The 25,477-nt window shown below is 35.6% G+C and overlaps 2 protein-coding genes across 3 annotated transcripts in view; both read right to left on the bottom strand.

The window, feature by feature from the left end:
* Positions 1 to 13,518, bottom strand: part of LOC143365261 (small ribosomal subunit protein eS19) — a 168,617-nt gene extending 155,099 nt beyond the window's left edge. Inside the window, exon 1 of the mRNA XM_076805292.1 lies at positions 13,515 to 13,518. The gene's annotated coding sequence lies outside the window, so the exon portion shown is untranslated. The remainder of the gene's footprint in view (positions 1 to 13,514) is intronic.
* Positions 1 to 25,477, bottom strand: part of LOC143365259 (lachesin) — a 195,693-nt gene that overhangs the window by 70,126 nt on the left and 100,090 nt on the right. The window lies entirely within an intron of this gene.

Raw genomic sequence — 25,477 nt, 5'->3', positions numbered from 1 at the left:
GGCCACCCCTATCTCAAACTCTGCCTCTTTGACGATAATAACTAAAAATCTAGTGTACCTAATTCTGAATTTAACGATAATATTTTCAAATGCATTATTTTGTACATAGACTTTAGTGCACGCGAAGTGGAAGACATTTTCTACATCATATTGTAAAATAATTGTTAATTCCGTACAAACTTTATTTTATATTTTAAATCGTTTGAATGGTTATTGGCTAATTGTTCTGTATACAGAGTGTCCCGGGTTTTAATGGACAAACTGGAAGAGCATATCCTACAAGTGGAAATAAGAAAAAAATGTTATTTGAAGTTTGCTCAGAAACGCTTTATTACAAAGTTATAAGCAAATAAAGGTAGAATTGATGACGGCGGATTTTACTTTACTGAACATTGAAAGGTCGAACGTTTTCATCGGATTATTGTTGTACGAGTTGTTGTCCGATTTTTTTTTTGTCGTTTTAACGAGCTTTGAATGACAGGTGTGCAGTCAATTTTGCAGTCGTATAAGGGTTTCACACAATGAGAGTTTTACACAACCGAACTGTATACAGTAAAGTCTAGATCTAACAATATGCCGAACGGAACTACACAATCATAGTCAGTTCGCCTATCCCCTCCACTGTAGACATACTCCGCGAGGTGCCGAGCAGTGTAAAGTGTAAACATGCGCGGTCAATAACACATGGTCCGTGTTTACACGCGCTGTCTTCTTCCACGTTCGGCGCGGTCGACTCGGTCACAAGAAAATAGTAAACCTACACGATCTATGTCACAACTCGGACCCGTAGATTGGACTTTGATCAACACTTTACTGTAGTTACATTAAGAGCTGTATCATAATATAAATTTTCATTACCGCAAACATTGTGTCCTGTGAATGATGGACGTGAGAACGTTTCGAATGTTTAAAAAACAAGATCCATCGAATAGTAAGGTAACAAAAATCGTCGGTTATCGCGAGACGGAAGCGACACTTAACGGATATTTTTTGAACACCTGAAGAAAGAATAACTTCCGGTCCTATTGTCCGAGAATTTCGGCAGAACGTAGCCGTGTACAAACATTCGCGCAACGGTCTGATTTATTGCGTGTAGCATTTGCCATGTAAATCGGCCGACACAAATCATCGAACACCACTAGCGCTCCATTCGAATCAGTTTCTCAACGATAATTTTCCGAGTGACAGTTCGAGTAAACGAGTCCCGCGACAGGTCAATCTTGGTCCTTGCGAACCCAAGAGAATTTAATTGGATCCACGGCTACGCGTCCTTGATGCACGCTCGGTTGCCACTCTTATTTCGCAGGATTGGGAAACTTCATTGATTTATTATAGTCCGTTGGTCGCCAGATTCCGGATGGTGACTGTAATTAACACGGGGACTACATACTACGTCGATGACGTACGAGTGACACCAATATTTGATCTGGTCTCGAAATTTATTTTTATTATGACTAGACTGCGTATCTTTATGGAAAATTATGATTTTCTAAGACAATTGTCACAGACAGAAACGAAATAAAAATATACTTTTCTTTTTGATAATTGTGAGAAGTCAAAAATAGTTTAACAATATTTTTAAACTCCTCTAATATGTTCATCTACTCGTTTAATGTATTTCATCTATTCACTTTCACTTTCATCTATTCACGTATCTTACATAAATGTTTAGTAATAATAAAAGCATAATATGCATGTAATTATTGATAAATTAAAATATTTTATAAAATTACAAATTTAACTGCAATTTAAAACTACAAATTGTTTGAAATGACGCTTATAGTGAACTTACAGAGACATTCTTAACCTCAGGAGGAATAATTATAATAATTCGCTTCTGTTGATAGTAAATAGTGATAGTAAATACTAACAAAATGACGAGACATTTATAATGATCTTGTGGAAACATTTTTAACCACTGGATAATTAATAGTAACAATTCATTGTTACTTTGTGGCAAATAATATCGTACATGCGAAGTATAAAATGGAACTAAACGTACACGCATAAAATAATGAAGAGACTGCGGATTTTTATGTCAGAAATGAGTAGATCAAATGCAAAACATTAAAATATTTAACGTTGTATTAGTTTCACCTCTATAAATTGTTAAGAAAAGAAATGAATGCCTACGTATGTAGCTCCTGTATGCTGCAATTAACGCAGACAATTTTTATTTTGCATTAAAATCCGCGGTATACTGAAGAGAATTTGCACAGTGAACCACTCGCTATTTTTTGGCAACGAGAATAAGGAAAATCTGATCCGTCGAACATCCGGTTTGTAGTCGCAGAATTTATACTGACCGGAAAAGGTCGGCTTTATTGTCTCGGACCGTAAACTTTTCGCTTTTCTGGACCTGAATGGCAGACATTCATAAATTCAGGACTTTCCAAAGACCAAGTTAGAAATTAGTTTTTAACGGTTCTTGGGGACCTGTCGGTTAAAATAGGGAATTCGGGCCTTCTCGAGGAAATTCCCCATCATTGCCGAACTTTTATGCGCCCGCAGCGTGCATACAGCGAGTACTGTCGAGAGATTTCGCGATGGGTGCAATGGAGAACCAAGTGTTTTCGCGAACACTTGACGAAAAACACCAGTAAAATTGAGGAGTTATTTGCAACGAGAGTGTGTCTGCTAAAAAATCGTATTTCGAGGTAGTCAAATTTAAAACTTTCTTCCATATATAACATATACAAACTATATTTTTAATACACAAAGAGTGGGCAATAAACTGTCTCTTTATGCAAAATGAAAATTGTTTACATTAATTGAAGAACACAGGAACCAACTAGAAGTTTGCTTCTCTCTTTTATAGTTTTATTAAGTTGTGAGAAATGTATGCTATAATTCTTTAAATGATTTTACTGTATTAAATAGCACCCATACATTTCTGTTATAAATATGTAAAAACTGATTATTAGTCATTTGCACAAAATGTGAAATTTTTAAATTGAAACAATTTTTTAAATAAACGTCTATGTATTATATTTACATTGATAAGGAATATTATATTTATAAATTTCCAAATCTAAAAAACGTAGAATTTTTGCGACATTAGCATTTTTTCAATTTTGCAATGTTCTTTGTTCATAATAATTTCGTAATGTAAAGAAGTGAACAAAACTATGTTCAATATTAATAATAATTTCAATATTTCTTATTTCAATTTATTGATTTAGCAGTTCAAAAAATCAACAAAATTTTCAAACCTAAAATATAGAGCCTCTTATAATTTCATATTAATAACAATCTAGTTGAACATTTAACTCCATTTTAAATTATTTGTTATCACACGTTAAAAATACTGTGGCATAAATAATTAAAACCTACATCAAACAAATTTATTTATGTGAGTATAATTTTGTGGTATATGCACAATGAATGACTTATTTGCAAAGTGTTAATAAACTATCCGAGTAACCGACGATGCACAGAATATAATAATTCATATTTTTGTTACTTTACGGTTTTATAAACGGCGAAGAAACAGCGTAACCAGGAACAATAGCTGTCGATAATTGTTACGGCTGTTTGATCCATCGGCGATACAAGTCAGGACTGTCGCTTTCAAAAAATTCGTGATTCGTTATTACGGGACAATTGGTCGTGTCAGAAATATTGAAACGCGCCGACATCATAACTTTCCCTCTGTCGGCAGTCTTTCAAGTATTTGAAAATCGTGTATATGTGTAGCACCGTATTCCGCCGCGTGTACGTATGTACAAGCAGATAAAAGGCCGTGCAGCAGTACATTGTCCCTGGGCGAGGTACAATACGATACATTTTAAGGTAGAAATACTCGAACTAGTTGTTTCTGCCTTTTTCACAGATGTTATCATTGAGAATTTCTCGCCGGCGATTAATCTTCAATGCCAGAGAAACAGTTGTCTGAGATTTTCGATTGTTTTCTGTTTGTGCACCATTGTGTACGCTCCTATTGTCAGTCATGTTTATTTTCCCAGTAAAAACGGTCGCGTGGATGCTGCAATATCGTCGGAAACGTTGACACGTTCGAGTTAATTGTTTCCATTAATTAATAAATTAGTATTAATTGTTTAAAATATTTGATGAATACACACTCGTTAGAAAAATTAAAGAAAATAAACACGATTTTGGTGTTACTTCATTTTAAAATGTTATTATGCATAATTTATTCAAAATTTGTTTGAAAATTAATTAACAAGGCTATTCAAAATGATTGACAGATTGATAATAATTATGCAAAGTGAACATTGAATATTTCTGAATGCATAACGTATTGTAATACGACAAATTTTAGTACTCCTGCGATATAAATTATTATGTAATTTATTAATAATGTCATTGGGTCCACTTATCAGATAATTCATTCCAAAACCGTTATTGAAGCAAAATGTGTGTGTGATTATTCATAAAATAATTGGATACTGTTCGTTCTCTATTTAATTAAAGTAATCACTATTTACTTTCCAAAACTTCGACTGAATAGTAATTCTGTATAAGAATTAAACATCTTTCATTCAAACATCTCTTATTCTTTTAAAAGAAAGATTAAATTTTGAAAGGAATCCTACAATCAAATAGAATTTTGTTAGAAATGATAACTTTGCCATTTGTCAACAAAAACATGTGTCAGTATTAATATATTTGTGAAAATGCGTATTACGCTGTCCTTTTAAAAGTTGCTTTCGCAATGTACACGTTTATTATCGTTAGGCAACAAAAATAATTACAGTAATATCTCGATATATGTATGAAATAATACAATGAAAAAGTTTTTGTTTTTAATTATGTTTTTGTGAAACGTCTGTCAACATATTTGTGACAATTTTCTAATTGAAATGACATAAAAAACGACACAATTTGGATAACGATTACTTGTTTAACTGTATGATATAGTAGAACCTCCATTATCCGTACTAATTAGTGGACCATGAATGCTCATAGCAGAACAATTATTTACTTACACTGTTAGATTATACTGACTTGTATAATTGACCGTGTTGCATATGGGATCATTTTCGATTGAACTGTTTACACGCGAGACAATGGCAAATTCAGATTCCTCGAGTTCGCATAATCGAGGTTTTACAGAATCGTGTATTAAACGAACAAACAACTGTCGAAACTGTATCGTGTTTGCTCTCATTGTAATCAGAAAAATGTCGCAAGCATCACGGTAAAAGTTTCATGAAAAAATAACTAAAATCAACAAAGTTCTAATCAATTGTTCACAAACGTCGTTCACATCTCTTTCACAAATATCCAAGAAACATTACTGTATGTAGAAACCGTACGGCCATTTGTTAACATTTTATCATTTGCTAAACTTTCTACCACTTAGCACGCCATTTGCTGTTTTAAAAACCCATTCGGTACAGCATCGATCGAAACAAACTTTCGGGGCAAGTTAATAGATTGTCGAATTTATTCGCCGCGTGCCGAGCTCCGCGAACTTTCGCGGGAGCTAACAACCGGGGGTGGAGGGTGGGATGCAAGTAAATCATTAATAAAAATTCTCTGGATCGATCGACGGGCATCGGGCGAGTAATTGATAACTTTCGTTGGCCCGGCGTAGTTACCGCAAGTTCCATTACATCTGTCTTTCGAGCGTTCCCTGTGAATTAGACGCAACACATCGGAAGGGCGTTAATGCTTTTACCCGGAGTTTGTTTCACGGTGCTCTTTCAACAAGAAACGACGCCGGGCAAAGATGGGAATGATCGAAAGCAGAAAATTGCGAAATACCGGGGAATGATTGATTGTTTTCGTTCGGTGTTCCTCTGACAGCCGTGAGAAGCGAAAGAGGCAGCCGTTAGGTGCGATGAGTGTGTTGGTGGAGTGGGTGTTGGGACTGTGGCAAAAGAGATGAAGACGACGGCGACGGCCGCGACGACAACGACGACGACGACGAAGAAGAAGAAGAAGAAGAAGAAGAAGAAGAAACCGTGGCGGAGGGTATATTATTATTCAATCTGTTCAAGATCGTCAAGGGTAAGGCTTCGTGGATAAATACGTCTGAAATTATAATGGCTACGTTCTCCGTTGGGGATAAGGAGCGCGAACGATTCATGAATACCCCCGTTGTCGAGAGACGGAAGTTAATTGCAATATCATTATGAAAATCGGCGACGCGTAACGTTTGTCCTATATTCCTACCGACACGAAAACCTCGCGCGGTCTCCTCCGCCTATACAATATCCGAGCGAGTTAATGCGAGGCAGATGAATGTGTACCTTTTGCGAATAACATTTCTTTACAATCGATTTTACCATTAAAGTAATCAGGTCTTCGGCCGGGACCCAGATGTTACGGGAATTCGTCTGCCTTTTGGGAATAACTAGCAGCCCAGCACTTTAATCAATCTTTTTTCTTCCCCACAGAAACGCCGGATTAATTTTTCTACAGCGCGCTTCAGAGCTGACGGTCCTCTTTCAAATGTTCTTTTATTAACGCATGTTCAACAGGCATTTTTCCTTTGTTCATTCTTCTTATTGTTTCTTATGTTTTCTTATAAATTATGATTCTCCTTCGTTGATGTTTACAGATCATTTGAATTCGTTTTGATCTAAAGAGACTAAAGTCATTTATTAACTAATATTTGTGGGCTGCATTTATGACAAAAGTGGGGTTAACTTTAGCTCAGGAAACTAGAAATTTTTAACATTGTTTTATGTAATCCTGTTGATTTTGGCGAGAAAATGTCGAAAATCCAAGTTTCAATCCTAGGAGATCACTAGTTCAAAAGTTATGCGTATGTAAAGATGTACGATTTTTAGTGGTTTCGACAGGTGAGGGCGCCGCCATGGTGGTATGCAGTGACCGTCACGCGTTGCTTAACGAGCGGGACAGCTAGATGGCAGCACGAGCACGCACGTGATTGTCGACCTTTTCGCCAAGATCTAATTATGATGTAACTCTAATTGGGTAAACCGAAATTTGGGCCGATTGAAAATACGGCATCTGGAAATCCGATTATAGTTCAGGTACAAAATATTGTGCTGGTTCGTGTTAGGATTTTCTGGGGGTCTGGGGAGCAGTGTGGGGAGTGGATTAAGAACTTCAAGTTATATTTACAACATTTTTTTTTATGTGTGTGCGGGAAGATATTTCCTACATCGTACACTTTGGCCGACACCAAACAACTTCTGTTTGAGGCTTTTAAATGAATAACCCTCTTCTTTGCATTTTTCGTTTTAGTATATTGATGTCATTATTTGAAAGAGTACATATTGAAACAAAATGAAGACGCTGCAAAACGGCGGAACGTTATCGAACAGAATAGACAATATTTATATTACATTAGTTTTAGTTTAACGAAGTTGAAGTTATTTTTAAACATAAAAACAAGCAACAAAACTTTCTGAATAACCTAGTTTCATTTAACTAAGTACAGTATTTTATACATTATTAACTATAACATAATTACTTAAAAGCAGTGGATCCAAAAAGTATTTAAAATTGACATTATTTGAACTATAATAATTTTGTCAAAAAAAAAAAAAAAGAATGCCAAACTGCTGTATCATGCAAAATTATCTTACACAAAAATGAACGATGGATGGCACAAGTAGAGTCTCTACCGAAAATTCAAAGTATTTCAGTAATTATAGCAATTTTTTGAAAACCCTTCCGACAAAATCATAAATTTAAAAGAAACTAAAAATTCTTATTAGAATCTGCTAGCACATGTATTTTATTTTGCATTGTATCAAAAAATTAGAATATCAAGTCTGCTGGAAAATTCTGTGAAATTTCACAAGCTGGGTTTGACATAAATTATGTTCTTCATTTTATTATACTGGCACAATGCACAGGACGACAATTTTCGTGATGTAAAAGAAATGAAATGACACAATAATTGTCTTTTATCTGCTCTTTGTATCCTTGAGTAAGAAAATTTAAGTTTAATGGACACAATTTTCCAACTGATTTAATATTTTAGTTTCTGAATGTAATGGAAAATAAGATGCTACGTAGCTGATTGTAGTAGGAACTTTTATCCTTTCTTTTAAATCTTTTATCCATTTTCCTTTACTAATGATACATATAATCTAATTTATAAAATAATTTAATTTCTTTGAATGTATAGGAGATTATTTTTCATTATCTATTACAATTTATTGGATTTAATAATTAAATATCGTTAAGTGAACGATATAATTTCAAATAAATATAACATTTTACGACCGATGTCTTTGCAGAAGTGAGAAAGTAAAAATTTGTTTACTAATATGTAAATTTCTTGTATTGAGTAATTCGATAAAAACGCTAATGAATGTCTCTTACGTATAACTGTGTATATAATATTACGCAGCTCTAAAACTGCGAGCGAATTAATATTTATAGAACTCCGGTAACCTTATTTATCTGATAATAATGGACGATAATTCAATGAATTGAGCCGTGAATAAATGAAACATCACGAATTTGCATGTAGACGATAAACGTATCTCCCATACACGCAAAATGATTTACAAAATCGCTATAAGCTGTTTCGCATGGAAATATTTATAGTGCGGTTAATAAATTACATTTTCATTAAACAATTGGATAGAACGACTCTTCTGAACCATTATTCGGGGTAAATTCTGGAATCTCTCTTTTATTCACGCGTCCGTACATGTTAATAAAGAATAAATAAAACTTTAATTATCTAAAATGAAACATCACTTGACTCTCCTTCCTTTAGCTAACATATTTAAAAATGTGAAAGTATAATAAGTACACTGTGGATTATTTTATGCATTTATGACGAAATTGAGTAAGCGAAATTTAAAATTGTAGAAAAATTAGAAGAATTTAAGAATGTTAGTTGTCAACAATCATAATTAGATTACGGATCTTTATGCAAAATAAAAATCTTCTAAGTCAATTAACAGAGACTTTTCTTTTAGTAATTTTCAAGTGAAAAATATTCATTAGAGCTTTTTTTATTTTATCTATTCACTTGTGTTGTAAATGTATAAAATCTGCAATCCAATTATAATTATTAAAGAGAGCCAGTTGTTTATTTGGTTTCCATTTCTTGGAATTGGAACTTTTTATTTTGCATAAATATCCACATTTAAATGCAACATTTATACAAACTACAAATTGCCTTTTAAGGTAGTGCCTTAGACATTTTTCGTTTAGAAGTTTCGGAGTTAAAATTGAAATTGGGGAGTCTAACGATCGTACCGACAATAAATATTTTTTGTGTCGCATGAATAAAAGTTTTTCCAATCTGTGATCTTGGCAGGTCTGAGTTAGGATAAGAGCATGAGAAATATATTACACTCTATCGGTATACAGGGTGGGCCACGTAACATTATTTTGATTTACGTCAATATTATTACCCGCAGAGAAAAATGGATTTATAGGGAAGGTGCACGGTTTCTAAGGGAACATAAGATGGGTCAAATCAAATTTTTCAAAGTGGCGCCACTTCAGAGATTTAAGAAAGATTCTCGAGTTTAGTAAGACACTTTTGGTTTGAAGAAACATCGACGATTGGTCAAATAAAATTTTTCAAAATCGTGCTGTTTTGGAGATTTACAATAGAATTTTGATTTTTAGAAAATTTTCATTTTCATAAGGCATTTAGGATTATAGGATACATATTAGATGGGTTAAATAAATTTTTTCAAAGTGGAGCTGTTTCTGACATTTAGAAAATAATTTTGCTTTTAATAAGACATTTGCAATTATAGAGAATATTATGACATAATTACACAATTTTATCAAATTACTAAGATGTTTAAAGTTTTTTGTGCAAAAGCACGCATTCTGTATATAATATCTTTATTTAAAATGAAGCTAGAATACAGTAATTACTTATTTGATTACAAGTAAAATAAAATTTGTCTTCAACAATTGCAACAAACAGGTGCCAAATAGAAATGTATTCTTAAATAATTTTAACGAACTCAAAACAACAGGATATTTTTTAACTCTATGGATCTCTTTGCTGTTTCTAATTAGAACTATTTATTTTTGTCATAAATGTTTGAACTCTACTGATAAGTGCTTCTTTAAATTCTTTGTTTCTTAAAAATATTGTTACTGTGTTAATAAGTGTTAATAAGTAATGCAAGTAATCTTTATTCTATGGTACGTGTTTCTTTATTTAGTAAAAATGATGCTAATTAAAACATTTAAAGAAACAATATTCGGTAGAAAGATATTGTATTGTCTAAAGTCCTTGAAAAAAATTATCTGCTGTAGCTTGTATCTTAAAGATTCCTATTGTTAAGTTGCTGTCACATACATACTCTCATTTAAAACAGTACAGGTTTCCTTCAAATCTCCGAACCTACCTAAAAAAAGTTCGATTACAATCATTTTATCTGCCCCTTGAAACCGTTCAACCTTTTTTCAATCCATTTTTCTCTACAGACAATAATATCGACATAAATCAAAATGATAGTATCAATTGACCCACCCTTTGTATGCTAAAACGATAAAAAAAACTCATTTACTATTGATAAGGTAGGGATGCGTGAATACAAATTCACATGGCTGGCTTTTGGAAAAATATCTAACAATGAAACAAACCGACAGCGGTATAAATAAATAATGTTGTCTTGATCGAATTCTCGAACAGTTTAATCGTTCTGTTTTTAGATATTCATGTACATATGTATATGTTGTAAATATATAAAACAGAACATCATGTGACAATATTGTACTTGCTATACAAGGCATATGGTAGAAAGCAATAAATAAATTAATTAATATATTTGACATACGTTACATATACACAGTCAGTAAAAAAATGTTCGCACACTCTTCCAACACAGAATAACTTTTTAAAAATGAGTTCAAACGATTCGAACACTTTTATGTGGATCAATTACTGTGGGGGTACCAATTACTATGCCTGTAGTAATTATACTTATCTTTATAGTATAATGAATATTACATTTTGTTCATTAAAATCAGTTAATGTACATGTTATATATATATCTTTTTTAATATTCATTATGAGTTAAAAATAAGTATAATTAATATAGACACAGTAATTGGTACCCCCACGGTAATTGGATCCCTCACCCTATTTTTTTATTAAACCAATTGATCCCTTTTATTATCCCGCGTATAAAAGTACTAACCCGAGGTCAAAATGTCAATACTTCACAAGACATTCAACATTTTATGTCCGAAACGTATTTTATTACATGAAGTAGGTATCCAAACTCTCAATATGATTTGTAGGAACTGATGTCGTGTTTGATATAACTATTGACATTTCGATGACCTTGGGTTAGTACTTTTATACGCAGGACAATAAAACGGGTCGATTGTTTTATCAAAAAAATTTTGTTGCATTAAAGAATAAACTGTAATTGCACGTGGCATGAAGGGTGTATTGGCGCATCCACATGAAGATGTATTAGACGTATTATGCCATATGATTTTTGCATGTATCATTTTTTTCTATTTCTACTTAAAAAAATAGCAGTAACCTGTTCCAGTTCTCAGAATCACCCTGTACACAGAGGAATATTTACATTTGTTACAGTTGAACGATACACATACTGATTAAGAATGATATTAATTTCTTTGTTAGAGTACACTCTGAGATTTCTAATTATGTACGCCAGCAAAAGACGATTTTTACCACGTTTCTATTCCGGGCGAGATAGAACCAAGAGAGACAAATTAACTATTCCATTAAAAAATTGTTCGATATGGCGAAAGAGTAGCTAAATCGATTATAAAAAAAAAAATGATAACGTAAGACGTTGAATTGAAATAAACAAAAAAGATTATGATGAAATAAGAAATTAAATTTTGCAGCGTTTACATTAACGCGCCCCCTTAAGATGTCCATTCGTTCTCCATCGTGAAGGGAGCAAGCTCGTCGACAAAAGAAGTGTCGGTTGTAACAGCATTAAGCAATAACGCGTTATCGAGTGCTCGAAGCAGCCGATCAGAGATCGCTGTCATTACGCAACGAGGGGCGAGTGTATCCCGCTATAAGGGATCATTTTTCACGACGGTTCAAAGAAAAAAAAAAAAATAGAAAAAAACCGTGAATGTCGTCCTTAATCATTGAAACGATCCCCCGGTACACGCTGTCGCATCTTTTTCACGACGTTCGGTCGTCCTACGGTTCCTCCTTTTTTTTTCTATTTTCTGAAATGCGGGCTGAGGAACAAGAAGAAGGGGACACGAATACGATAGCTGGTGCCTATAAAAGACGGGACCAGGGGGATGAAGAGTGAGAGAGAGAGAGAGAGAGAGAACCAGGGGATGATGGGGGAGAAAAGTTTAGGTCGGTGGGGCAGAAGGAAATCCCCTTTCGGGAATTCCTTGTTTCCGACCTCGATCGATTTTTTCCCTCGTGAGCTCCGGCCCGCCGTAGCTACACATCTTCTGCTCGAAATGAGTTCGGTTCTGGTGCTCGAATATGAATATAGGACTGCGCGGTATGACGGCTGATGCATTCCGCGAGACCTACGACTCCAACGCTAGTAATTATTATTGTTTTTCTTGCCGGCGATGATGAACAGGGCTGGCTCTAGGCTCCGGGAAACGATTCGATGGGATAGTGGCCCGCTGCGCTTGGCTGTCGCCTGTGCCACGCTCTATTTAATTATGGTCTATGAATAGATCGTGGATTTTATACATTCGTGATAGAATTGCGTAGATGATGGTTATTCGGTTGTGGGATAAATTCGTTCGGTTGCAACCGTAATTATGTTCGAATTTTAACGATTCAGTTACGTGTCGTTGTGAATGTACTTACAATGATCGAAGTGAGGAATTGTACAATTGATTGCACGGTTCTGTGCTTTGTCGATAAAAATAAAAAATTAAATGTCTCTACAACGAGACTCTATTTATTCATTTGAGTTGCGTTGTGTTAAAATGTGTTACAAGAACACGTAGATTGCGGATTTTATGTTTTTAAAAATCGTATGGTCCGTTCATAAGGAAGTTATTCTGATTCTAAAGTGTGCGCCATCAATTATGCGACCGATTGTGATGTCGTGTATATTTGGGTCCGACACGTAAGACGTTAAGGGTTGACAGCGGCGCGTCACAGTTCGAAAAAACTTGGAATTCTCGGCAAATATTCCTCGGCAGAAGCTAGGGACCCGATTCAAAATTTCAATTCCTTTTTTATGCAAAGAATCCCCGGAAACTTCTTCTCGCATATCAGATCGACACGCGGCGTTGCAATAATTCTGCAGCCGGGTTCGAGCGTCTTGTCACAACCCCGTTTCGAACTCTGCCGGTATAAAATTATACCTTCAGCCTCGCGAGGGCAGCAAGGGAAAACCCGGTCACGTACCGGTTTCATTTAAGGGGGTGCTGTATTTAAAATCGTCACGACTTCTTTTACTCATTTGCTCAGAAATTGGTAGAATACACTGGAAAATCGTTGCCGCGCATACGTAACAGGCACGTGACTAATTTTTCTTTCTTTTTCCTTCGTTTTCTCGCTTTTGCTTGCCACCCTCCGGCGGGCTCCGACCCCTATTCGCGCTCTTCTTACGCGTTCAACCTCGGAATTCAAACAACCGCAACAGGTAAAAGATTGATGGCTCGGATGTCACGCAGTTAAAAGTTCCCGGGCGAAACCGGGAATTAAAATTAGTTCGGGACACCAATTACGAAGACCCACGGTGACACACGGTGTAATTTAGTGCAATTTGTGGAATCCTCGTGCGGGGTGTACCGTCCATCTTGGCCTCGTCAAATATGTTAAACGATTGCCAAAGTTCGTGGCCAATTTGAAAGTAATCCACAAGCGATTACAGTTGACTCTCTTCCAACGCGATCAAAAAATTATTTACAGAGACTGTGCATATGTATATGTATCTTTTGTGACAGTAAGTGCACAGTCTTTCCAAACGTTCTTTTTCACGCGTACTGTATGTACATTTACATAGTGCCACATAAAGCATACAGTCTTTTTGAACAGATTTTTCTTGTTTTACTGTACGTTCTAAAATAACAGTTTTATCAATCAATTATGTTGTCAAACTGTTCTGTAATTGTCTTCCAACGTTTTACTGACTGATGCATTCGTTTTTCGTAAAAACTCCGTGGTGTTTCTACAAATAATTATTTTGTGATCCGTCCGGTTTCCTATCAATTCAAAATACTAAAAACATTATACAGTGAATTCTCGATATATGTCAACAACACAGGTCTTGCCAGCGTCGTTTATCGTACAGGAGACATACCCGATCCTTGTTATATTTGCACTTCTCGTCGTCCGAGACCTCTTGAGCTTCGAGGCTCTTCACGTGGTATACTCCGTGGCAGTGGGGACAATTCTGCTAGGCATTTGGGACATATATAGAGCGAACATTGTACTGTAGTCAATATTAATCATTCCTTGGACAAAAGATGTGTAAAAATAATTAGTTTGATCATGTACTGTATGTTTGTCGTGTGGCTTGTTGGTTAAACCATAATCACCACTGCTGTCGAATAATTTCTCAAGAAAATCTCAGCTGTCGTGAATGTTTCCACACTGTTAAATAGCCACAGGTCAGTAGTGTGTTGATTATTTATTCAATGTTACATCTCCGGTTAGGGTATAAGCGACCGCAATTTATACACAGCATTTACGTATGTATAATTTATGTAACAGCAATGGTTGTTATTTGCATATATTAGTTAATATGAATGAGCTGAAGTGGTCCTACATTTAGTCTGTTTCTGTTCTAATTTCTATTTTTAAAATATTCAGTGCATATTCTCATTATTGTCGAGTATTTTATTAAATTTATTTTTAACTTTATACAGGGTGTCCCAAAATTCAATCAACTCTGTGAAATGGGTGGTTTCTGCGGTCATTTGTAGCGACATTTTCCTTTGCAAAAATGTCCGCCTCGGCTTTGTTAAGGAGTTATTAACGAAAAACACGGACCAATCAGAGCGTGGCCACGGAGCGCGATGGCGGGGAGAGTTCGGCAGCCGAAATACAGTGAACAAGAGAAGGAGCAGAAATTGATTTACAATAATTCGAACTCACATACGTATGTATGTATGTACGTGTATGTTTTGTTACAGTACCTATTTATTATTAAAGTATTTTATTATTTTATTTGTGGCAGTGGTACTGTATATGCTGTACGTCGATGTTGATGTTCCTACTTGTTTTGCTACAAAATGGAAGTGCGAGACACTGTTCACGCATATCACTCACTTCGTTTAAAAAGAAGCGCTGGTTTTTCCACGAATTGATCCACTCTTCGTTGATTTGTCTCTCCATGCACCTTTCTTTTAATTCTTTATTCGACTCTATTTTGAAAGTTCTAAGTATTAATTATTTGCGAGACTGTAATATTACTCTCGTTCAAGTATTTTCCACCTCTTCCATAAAACGGTTTTACCAGTTTCGGCAATTATTGCCGCGAACGAACGTAGCAAATGGACTCTTGTTTGAATAAAGTATGCAGGATATAACGGAAGAACTTTTATGAAATTAAACTTCGTGCTTTATCGTTTTTGAAACTTTTTATGAGCTATAAATGCAGAAAAGTCCGCTGTCTGGTCGTGGCAATTCATTACGGTCGTGAAATTCGAAAAGGACTTGAAATTCCACGGGATAAACAGTATGAAAAGAATCATTTGAATTTTAAAAGATATAGAAACGAAACGTGTCGAGGAGACGTTACTTTAAACGAATATAATATTCGCTTTACCCGATGTCTCGATTGTACCAATTAATATTTTTCAATCGGGCTTTCACCGGGCACAAAGCACCGCGTTGAAACGTTTCATAGGATATTTCTGATTTATTTTTACAGCTGTAAAGATATATGTTCTTTTTTTTCATCGCGATATATACATGCATACATGTGTATATTAAAGGTATGGCAAACTGAACTGGAAAGCACCGTGCGTAGCGAACATTGACTAAAATTCGAGGCACAAATGGACAGGAAGTGATGCAATGTATAAATATAAATGGAAAATATTGAATGAAATCTTTGTATGCAGCTTCGAGAGCTTTTAGAGAAAATCGAATTTCACTTTTTGATGGATATGCATGCTTTCAAATGCCGTTGAATGACATGTCTCTCTAACGTTTAGTTCAATAAACGCATAATGCGATATTACTTTTTTAGCCATTCTACCATATTTTATTGCAACAATACACTAACCCTACAATATTTAGTAGAATACCGATCAGAATACAATGTTACTTTTTCGGGAGTTTTACCATCTTTTACTAAAATATTCTACTAATCCTATAATAGTTATAAATATGAAAAGGCAGATAATAATACCATTTTACTATTTCAGCAATATATTTATATATATATCTAATATATATAAATAACAAAATGCAGATAATAGTACCATTTTACTTTTTCAGTAATTTTATCATTTTTCACTAAAAATCTGCAGAAAAATAATCCTCTCATTATTTGTGGTATAAGATTTTAAACATATCTCTCGCAGAATATCAAGAACAATTATAATCGAAAAATTATATTAACAAACATGTACGTAGCCACGAATAACAAAAATGCGAATGTTTATAACCATCATTATCCGAGAAACTAAAAATTATAAAAGCTGTTATTCAATTATTAATTGTTCTACTTTCGCCAAATCTACCTTGAGAACTGCAGCGATTTCAAATACGTGAAAAATGAAGTTTTCTACGTTTTCAAAATATTAAAAATGGTTGGATACTTCTAGATCTCGTGTGTGTTGTCTCGGGACTATTTTCGTTGAATATTTTGTTTCACGTAGGCATCCAATATTAACTTTTTGCTCTCGAATGATCACTACGAGTTGTCCCTCCACGTTACTATGCAACTCGAAACAATTTTCACGTTACCTAGTTTGCCTGCATTCAATGGACCGCTAAAAAATTTGGGTCAATTGTATCAACGCATGCACAAGATGGGGTCAATTTCAATATTTCTTGTTCGTACATATTGTATAGGGTAAGGGACCCAATTACCGTGGGGGTGCCAATTAGTATAACATATATATTAACTGATTTTAATGAAAACATTTAATATCTCTTTTTTAATATACATTACGCTTTAAAACTAAGCGTAATTAATGTAGGCACAGTAATTGGTACTCCCACAGTAATCGGTCGCTTACCCTAGCTTATAGCTGTTGGGTGCACTTGCTGAATGATAAAATCGTGAAAAGTTCTAAATTGTTTGCGAACTTAATGGAAAACATTATTGAACACGATTGTAAATATTTCAATGTTAAATATTCCTTCTATCTGATGATCTTATTCCAAAACTGTGTGTAATATTTCTAAACAATTTATTAGAAAATTCTCGATGATTTATTTCTGATTTATGGTAGACGATTGCGTCACGGTAATTCTTAAAAATGAATATAGGGAAATTCTACGTTAAAATTGCTGCACAACAAATCAATTTTCGCTGTTTCTGTCGCGGCTAACGAGAAGACGAATTACAAATTGGCAAATTTTTTATGTACACTAGAGGAATTAATCCTCGACTGTTCTCGAATGCCACCTCAAAGAATTCGGAGTTCCAAGGAAACTCGTAGTCATTGTCGAAGTTCCGGTGTATCCTTCGAAGCGCGTTAAGATTGTAATGAAAGGGAGAACGGAATGAATTCGCACGGATGTAGGTATGTGTGCTATACAGTTAGCGGAACTTTCCTTTAGTGGATTAGCAATCAAGCAATTAGTCCTTAACAATCACCGGAAGGATTAAGGTAATAGTTTACCCTTAATGTTACTATTCATCTCACGAGTCCATGCTAATCGTGTATACAGATTCGAAAAGTTCGGAAATAAGTTCCGGAATGGAAACTTTGATCGAGTTTCCAGCACTGGGTTCTATAATAGCAAACTCAGTTTAAAATATGTGTGCATTCAGTTCTAATATAAATTATTCAGAAGACAAAATGCAGTAATTAAATATAACTCTTGTGTTCTTCGTGAGCAATTGTATAAAATATTTCACTACGTAAAATTGCGATCACAATAATAAATAGACACCCACAATCTCCTAATGTTAATTTATATAGTAGATGTATGTAGAAACAGAATTATTGAAATTTAAGAAATTCAATTAATCATGTAATTTTTAATACATATGTATCTCTAACAGAAACAAAATGTTTTTGCGAAAACACTGCATTTTCCCAAAAGCATTTAACCCACCGTATAGTATGCCAGAGTCATTCGTGATCCGTCACATGTGCAATTTTATTCTGACATAAGACGACGCTTTTTATTTCGAAATAAGAAAATCGCTATCCCCTCTTATTTTTCTTCTTCAAGCAGGTCCCGAGCAATCGTCTTGTATCGAAAGGAAACCGTAGTGAAATGCAATGATTTCTCTATATATGTCGTCAAGGCCTGGATGATAAACGTCGCGGAATTATCCCCACTATCGCGGAGTATACCCCGTGAGGGGCGACGAAGATCGAGAGGCCTCGGACGCCAAGCAGTGTAAACATAACACAAATCGGGTATGTCTCTTGGACGATACACGACGCTGCCAAGACCCATGTTGTTGACATGTATTGAAAATTCACTGTATCGGTGTGGGTCAGAAATGTTAAAACATGTTTTTGATAAATAAGAACGTTAAAATTGTTCTTGTTAGTGGCTGGATCAGTTTTACTTGTTGTAGCTCGAGGAGAAAATGATAGAAATGTACCTAGCAAAGAAAACTAAATAGTTGGTTTATTAATGGGTATTAAGTAATTTGATTTACCAAATAAGCTGAGGATGATTACGTAAGAATTATTTAAAGATAACAAAATCAAAAGTAAAATTGTTTTGCTGAACCATTAAGAACCAGTTTTATGAGAATATACAACATATTCTCACAATATGTTGCAAGTTGTTTCGAAAACTGCGATATTAAAAGATAGTGATGGGATTCTTTTTGCATTTTTATTGCTCGCTGGGTCCCTTTACGTGACAGATAGACAGTGTCAGCCTATTCCCTGAAGGCACTTAAGGGACACCGATCTGGGTGTTGGGTTATCTACTTTTCGTAAAGGAATAGCGTACAATTGTTTTATATTTCTGCACACAGATTGTTCAATTTATCAACTTCTTTAACACATTACCGTGAAAACATTAGAATTATTCACGTTATATATTCTAAACATTGGTTTTACAATTTCTGGCCAAACATTGGCCAATTTAACAGTTTCTTTTCAATATTATCGTAAAAAATATTGAAATTATTTACAATTAAATGATCTAAGCATTTGTTTACAATTTCTGGGCAGATATTGTACAATTTGACAAGTTTCTTTGCCACAAAAAGTATTCCCACACTTCTGATTTTTTTTCTCAAATCTATTTTCCCCTCTTCTAAGAGTAAAACTAAATTAAACATTCTTTTTAATCAAACTACTGTAAACATTTCGATTTAATTGTAATTTTATATTGAATAATTTTCATTTTATCACAGAACTGTGAAGATAAAAATGTAGATAGAGACGTCTGCTTTGACAGTTTATTTTAAACGGTTAATATTCGTATCTTTGTTTATTTAAGAAGGCGAACATTCTTTACAATATCTTATAAATTACGTTTTCACGTACATTTTAGAACTTTAATGCTATTACTGTTAGCGGTTGCTCTCACTATATTTCAGACGAAAATTATTAGCAAATTACCTGATACTAATTACAGTAGCACGATCATTAAATTGTTCCTAACTATTTAGAAAAGCTTACATAGTTTTCCAGGTAAACACCATTTCCATTAACGTAATTGATACTACCGAACCAACTCGTCGTGTACTAACAAAATAATTTTGGATCCAAAATATCATGCAACACTGTTGAGAACTTCCAACACACAGGAAATAGTTTTCGGTACTTCATTTATGCACGTGGTTACTTGATGTTTTAATCAAATTGAAATGTTTCTAAATTATAATGCGCAGTTGTGTTAAAATATCCTTGTTAATAACGTGATGGAAATACACGTACAAAATACACGGAAATGTTTAAATACTTGTACGAGTTGTTATTCATACTCTTTCAAATTCTATTTTGCCACGATTACTTGAATTGCTTTTGTAAACTATTTAACTTCTCGTGCTGCAGCTATTTTCATATTCTCCAACACTTCTCCAAACTGTTTCTTTTACACCGTAAATTCAACTATTTAGGAGATACAATTATTAATCTGTGAACCTTTGCACATGTAAGCGTTAGGTCATAGCATGCATACGGTTGCAAATATAAATATATTTTAATCCGAAGGGGTTAGTTATGATTCATCGTGAATAGTCATAATTGTAACTAATAAAAGGGCCACTTCTAGTCTTTTAAATAAGAAAACCGCTTTTATGTAAAAGAGAAACCACGTTTTAATGAAAACTAATATTAAATATAACTAAATTTATTTGTGTTACAACCCAATAGAACAAATAGATTGAACATAAAACAATGGTATGATCGGAAGAATTCATAAATACTGGAAGATTATTGTCGATTTATTAAAATTGGAAGTTAAAAAAGTTCGGCATAGTTCCATACTTTCATACTACTTTTTATTATAGTTGTTTTGTAAATATTTACAACGCTATGTTATACACACGTTACTGCTTCTTTCATATATCCTTTTTCCTATCATAATTGTGGATAGCTTTCACTTGAATAATGAAGTTAATTAATGTTAATGTACAGATAGTGGCGAACCAAGAATTCATCGAGGAACTCCAAGATCATTTAACAACTAAACCTACCACGACCGGTCAAATTGACGATCAAATTTCGTACATACAACATGATCACATCACTATGTATCTTTACGACTTTTCTTATAATATGTATACAATGTATTTTTCAGTATTTATTTCTCGATTTATTTTTTCTTTTTCAAGAAATATTTATAACCTGTCCTACCTACCGCGGCCGGTCAATTTGACCGCACGAGATAATATGGTACTTAAATAGCTCTTCTAAACCTAAAAAATCAGTATAAAAGAAAGGCTATTCTCAATGTGGCATAGCCAACTCAAAATAAATGAGCCGCTCTATTGAATGAGACAGGTGGACGACACAGTACAATTTTGTAAATCGAGGAGAGGGTATCGCAGTATTTTTTATATAATTGAAATTATATGAAAACAAAGTATCGTCATTGTATGGAAGTTGTTCATCTACTAATTCATTCAGCAACAAATTGACTATCATCTACGTTTAATTATATTAACAATAACTGTTTTTAAGGACCGGTCATTTTGACCGCGCAGGAATAGGTATACAAGAATTGTCGGTACGTTTAGTGTTAAATCAAATTAAAACGCTACAAGTTCAATTCATGTATCACACAGACCCAAATCGTGCACCGAAGAGTTAAAGAATGGCTCCTTGACTGGTTCACGGGGGGTAATGCACGGTAGTATTCGAATCAGCGAAGCGAGTTTAGAACAACATTGAACTAACTTCCGTTTCGGGGCTCTCTATCTCTGCACTAGTGTTCCCGCGAGTACAACCAAAGCTGCAATAAGGGAGATAGGCTTCCCTATGGATTGTGTCAATCCCTATGGCACCGGTTAAACTTACAGGTCAAGTTTACAGAAAATTTACCCGGTTCCTGCTCCAATCCCGTCACCGCTATAGCTACACGCAACTTTAGGTGCGACCAAGTTACCTTCTCCTTTGTCCAACTATTTTCCCCAGTTTTGTCCCCAACTTGAAATCAGAGAAATATTTGCTCGCAGGCGAGATCGACGATCGTGACGCAATTTTTCAGGCCAACCTGTCTTCCGTATATATGGAAAATAGTTGGAAACTTATTAATATTATTAAAGAGAGAAATAAATTCTTACTTGGTCCCTGTGCCTTGCGGTTCGTGTAAACAATTTTTATTAATAAATTTCTAACTAGCAACAACCGCGCCACTGTTACGATATCTTTTATCCTAAACAGGGTGTCCCAAGAATGTTGTACTGCCTGGAAACGAGTATTTCCAGACGTTGTTTAAAGTAGCTTTTCCGTCGAGTTACCCGACGGACTCCGGTTCGGCCAATGCCAACGCCCAGGCTCAGTGCGAGCCGCGGTTAAACTTCACCTCAGGAAACCAGAAATTTTTAACTTTTCTTTTATGTTATCCTTTAGATTTTGACGAGAAGATGCCGAAAACCCAAGTTTCAAGCCTAGGAGATCACCAGTTCAAAAGTTACACGTGTGTTTTGAGAGATCGCGCGTCGCTTAACGCACGGAATATGTAGTAGTACGTATATGTACGTAGATATGTATGCACGAATAAGTTATCGATATTCTGCAGTTATTTGTTATGCACGTGGAGTCACGCCATCAGTATTCTGCCGAATGACAGAAAGTGTACTAGACTCTCTTACTCCAAACGTTAAGGAAGAATCTAACTACGATCGCTGTGTCGAAACGGTTGACGACTTGTCTCGGGTAAAGACTTTTAAAACTCTTTGAATGCTCGTGAGATACATCTTCGGGAACTTTTCGCGCGGAAAACTTGTCGAATATCCGCTAGATATAGTTTGCGTGTTCGCGTGGAACTTATTGTACAATTTTTCCACAATATCTTCACTGCGTGATCAGCTGCCGAGCAGCTGTTACTATTTATACATTGTAATATTCGAGCGTTGCAATAAACCCTATCCAATAATAATGTATAAGAAAGTTTTACTATCCGTAAGATGCTCATATAGTATACGTGTAAGTATTCCGAGGGTCATTTAATTTCAACGAAATCACAAACACGGACGAACATGACAAGATCCGGTCTGCCAATCCGAAATGCAGTCTATAGATCAGCATGGAGAAGTGGCACTATTTTTCGGAAGTGCTTTCCTCAGCAGAAGAATTCGGTTGCCTCGTGTTGAAGCGTTCTCGCTACTGGGTATAGGGACACCTCGACAAATGAGCTGCGGTCTGGGCTCGGGAATCGGCTTGATCAGCCGATAGAGAGATAGAGCGAGAGAGAGAGAGAGAGAGAGAGAGAGAGAGAGAGATTTCGAAAGGTCTTGCCTGGTAGAACCTGCTAGGACGTGCGGAGTCTGCTCTCTGGAACTGACTTGGTAGTTCACGCGATGGCGCGTCACGCGGCCGCGCTAATTGCGGGATCTCAATCCCGCGTTTGTGTGGTTGTTCCTGAACAGCCCTCGAGGCAGGTGCCGACACGTAAATCTCATTTAGGCGAATGCCCCGAGTGCTTTAAAGCTGAGAAATGCCTGAAATTTAACGAGTATCGTCACATTATCGCACCGCATGACAGCGCCTTTTGTCATCGGTGCGAGCGCTCGATCGAAGACAAGGAGTGAGGATACAACACTCGTGCGATCAAGCATTCGTTGAAGATTTTCGTCTAAGCTTCGACTACGTTGTCGCATTATTCAGCGGCGCGTCAATCGTATACACGTGACATAATTACGTGTCTAGACTCGGCAATTAATTATTACGTTAATGGACATACCCGATACAGAGATAAGGTTGGCCCATTTGGCACCTCGCTGTCGACGAAAGATTTTTTGCCGACGAACATTTCTTGACATATTACGTGCACAAAGTCGTATTCATTTCCCTTATTGAACTGCTTGATTATCTGCCAACAACTAAAATGCATTCTACTCTAAAAAAATTGTCATCACTTCCTATGCATTTAGACCATCTTGCAAATAATTAATGAACCTATAAAGATTTAAATTCAAAATAACTAAAAAAGTACTTGATATTTTTTATTGTAATACTATTTAAACTAGAGCTTTCGTCTGTTTGTTAATTGAACGAATTTTGTACACTATCAGAATGACGAAATTTTAGCAAAACAGTAATTACATTTAAACAAATTCAAACATACAATTTTATTATTTTCAACAGATCAAGATGTTGTTAAGAAAAGAAAGAAACATCTACGTAGATCCTGTATCTTGCAATTAAAGAAAACAATTTTTATTTCGCACAAATAATTATAAATTAACGCGATATTTTTACGGGTCGCTGTAGCAATCTCTCTGTATGCAGCCGTAGAAAGTTCCATTTTTATAGTCACTTTTTGTTAAAAAAAGAAACGTTGATCGCGACCAGTCGTAAAGTCAAAGCAACATCGCGTTCAAGAATGAAAATACTGCGGAAGCGAGACCTGCAAAGTGTCAAGGTCATTAAATATGCAAACCGAAATGCATTTCATTCATCCTGCGGTTGCGGAGGCAAGAACCAGAAATTATACGCGGTCATGTAGAAAATTCTGAACCGCACGCGCAATTACGCGTATACGAAACTCGGGCGACTTCGTATCGAACTGCGTACCACTATGGCGCAGTTACCGTCCCCTTTATTGTTATGATTACCATTAGCATTATTATTGCGCGTAGTATCCGGCGTGGCCGCACAGGCGTCGCAACATTCGCTCATTTTTGCGATAAAATCGTGGGACCTCGGACAGAATTAAGATAGAGTGACGATATATATTTTTTAAAATTAAACTTGAACCCTTGTATAGCAACGAAAAATAAAGAGGAAATCTGACGAATATCTTCTGATAGAATTGGTGCAGTCAACAGTGTAACTTTGAGCACTGTGTAACTTTGAAGTCGTATACTTGATACATTAGTATTTTTGGGTCTAATCTTATTTCTAACCACAGTCTGACAAAAGTATATTGTTCTGTCGTGCCGCCTTAATAACCAAGAAAGTTATGTATGGTCAATTCTTATTTCACGATCAATTTCAATAAATATTTTGAAGATCAAATTTTCAATCAAATTTTTCCTTTATTCTACAACATTTTAGCTGCAATTTGAAAAAAGGTTTCATCGCTCTATCTTAATGTAATCGAAAGTTCTACGATTTTGTTTCCTGCATAAAAATTACTGGATATTACAGTTCTAAACGAAGAAGGTACCAATTTATTTCTACCCATACGAACACAGGGACGAAATATTCTTCATTTCGGTCGCGAATAAAATCATTGGCCAGCTTTTCGCGAGGAAAGAAGTGCCCGGAACCGGAACAGGAAGCGAGGACATGCCCACAAGAGCTAGCGGCCTCTACGGCGTATAAATATCCTGGTCGAGAGGGGAGAGGGGGATTGAATGGTTGTCGCGAAAAATTTCAGCTCGGGAGAGCCGGGGTTATCTTGCCAATTTCGTAGGGTATCTACGGATACACGCACCCTTCTGGGATCTAGATGCCGGGAGAAACGGATGAATAGGGAGAGCATTGGCTCACCCTTCAGGCTGAAACGACTGTGGACAGGGTGGGGAAAAGAATCGTACAAAGTACTCCGTTGTCGTGCACCTGTAGATTCCTTTTAGATAGGCTCGTCGATTTTCCGGCGCGAGCCAGAGCGGACCCTTCGCTAAACTTTCTTGTTGTCAGCTTTTAAATCATACCGCATAGACCTAGAGTGGTCTCCCCCCCCTCTCCTCCTCCCTCAAAGTCTTTTCACTGTTTTGCTTCTTTACAGTTCCGGCCATTGTTCCTGCGACGGGCCACGTGCTCTTTGTTCTTCCACCTTCTGGCTGGCTTCCCGTCAATTTTTGACTGAGTACGCGTATAAAGGCTGTCGCCCATTTAACGG

Source organism: Halictus rubicundus, chromosome 2 (assembly GCF_050948215.1).
Source record: "Halictus rubicundus isolate RS-2024b chromosome 2, iyHalRubi1_principal, whole genome shotgun sequence".
In the NCBI taxonomy this organism is placed as follows: Eukaryota; Metazoa; Arthropoda; class Insecta; order Hymenoptera; family Halictidae; genus Halictus; species Halictus rubicundus.
This window is presented reverse-complemented; position numbering and strand designations above follow the sequence as displayed.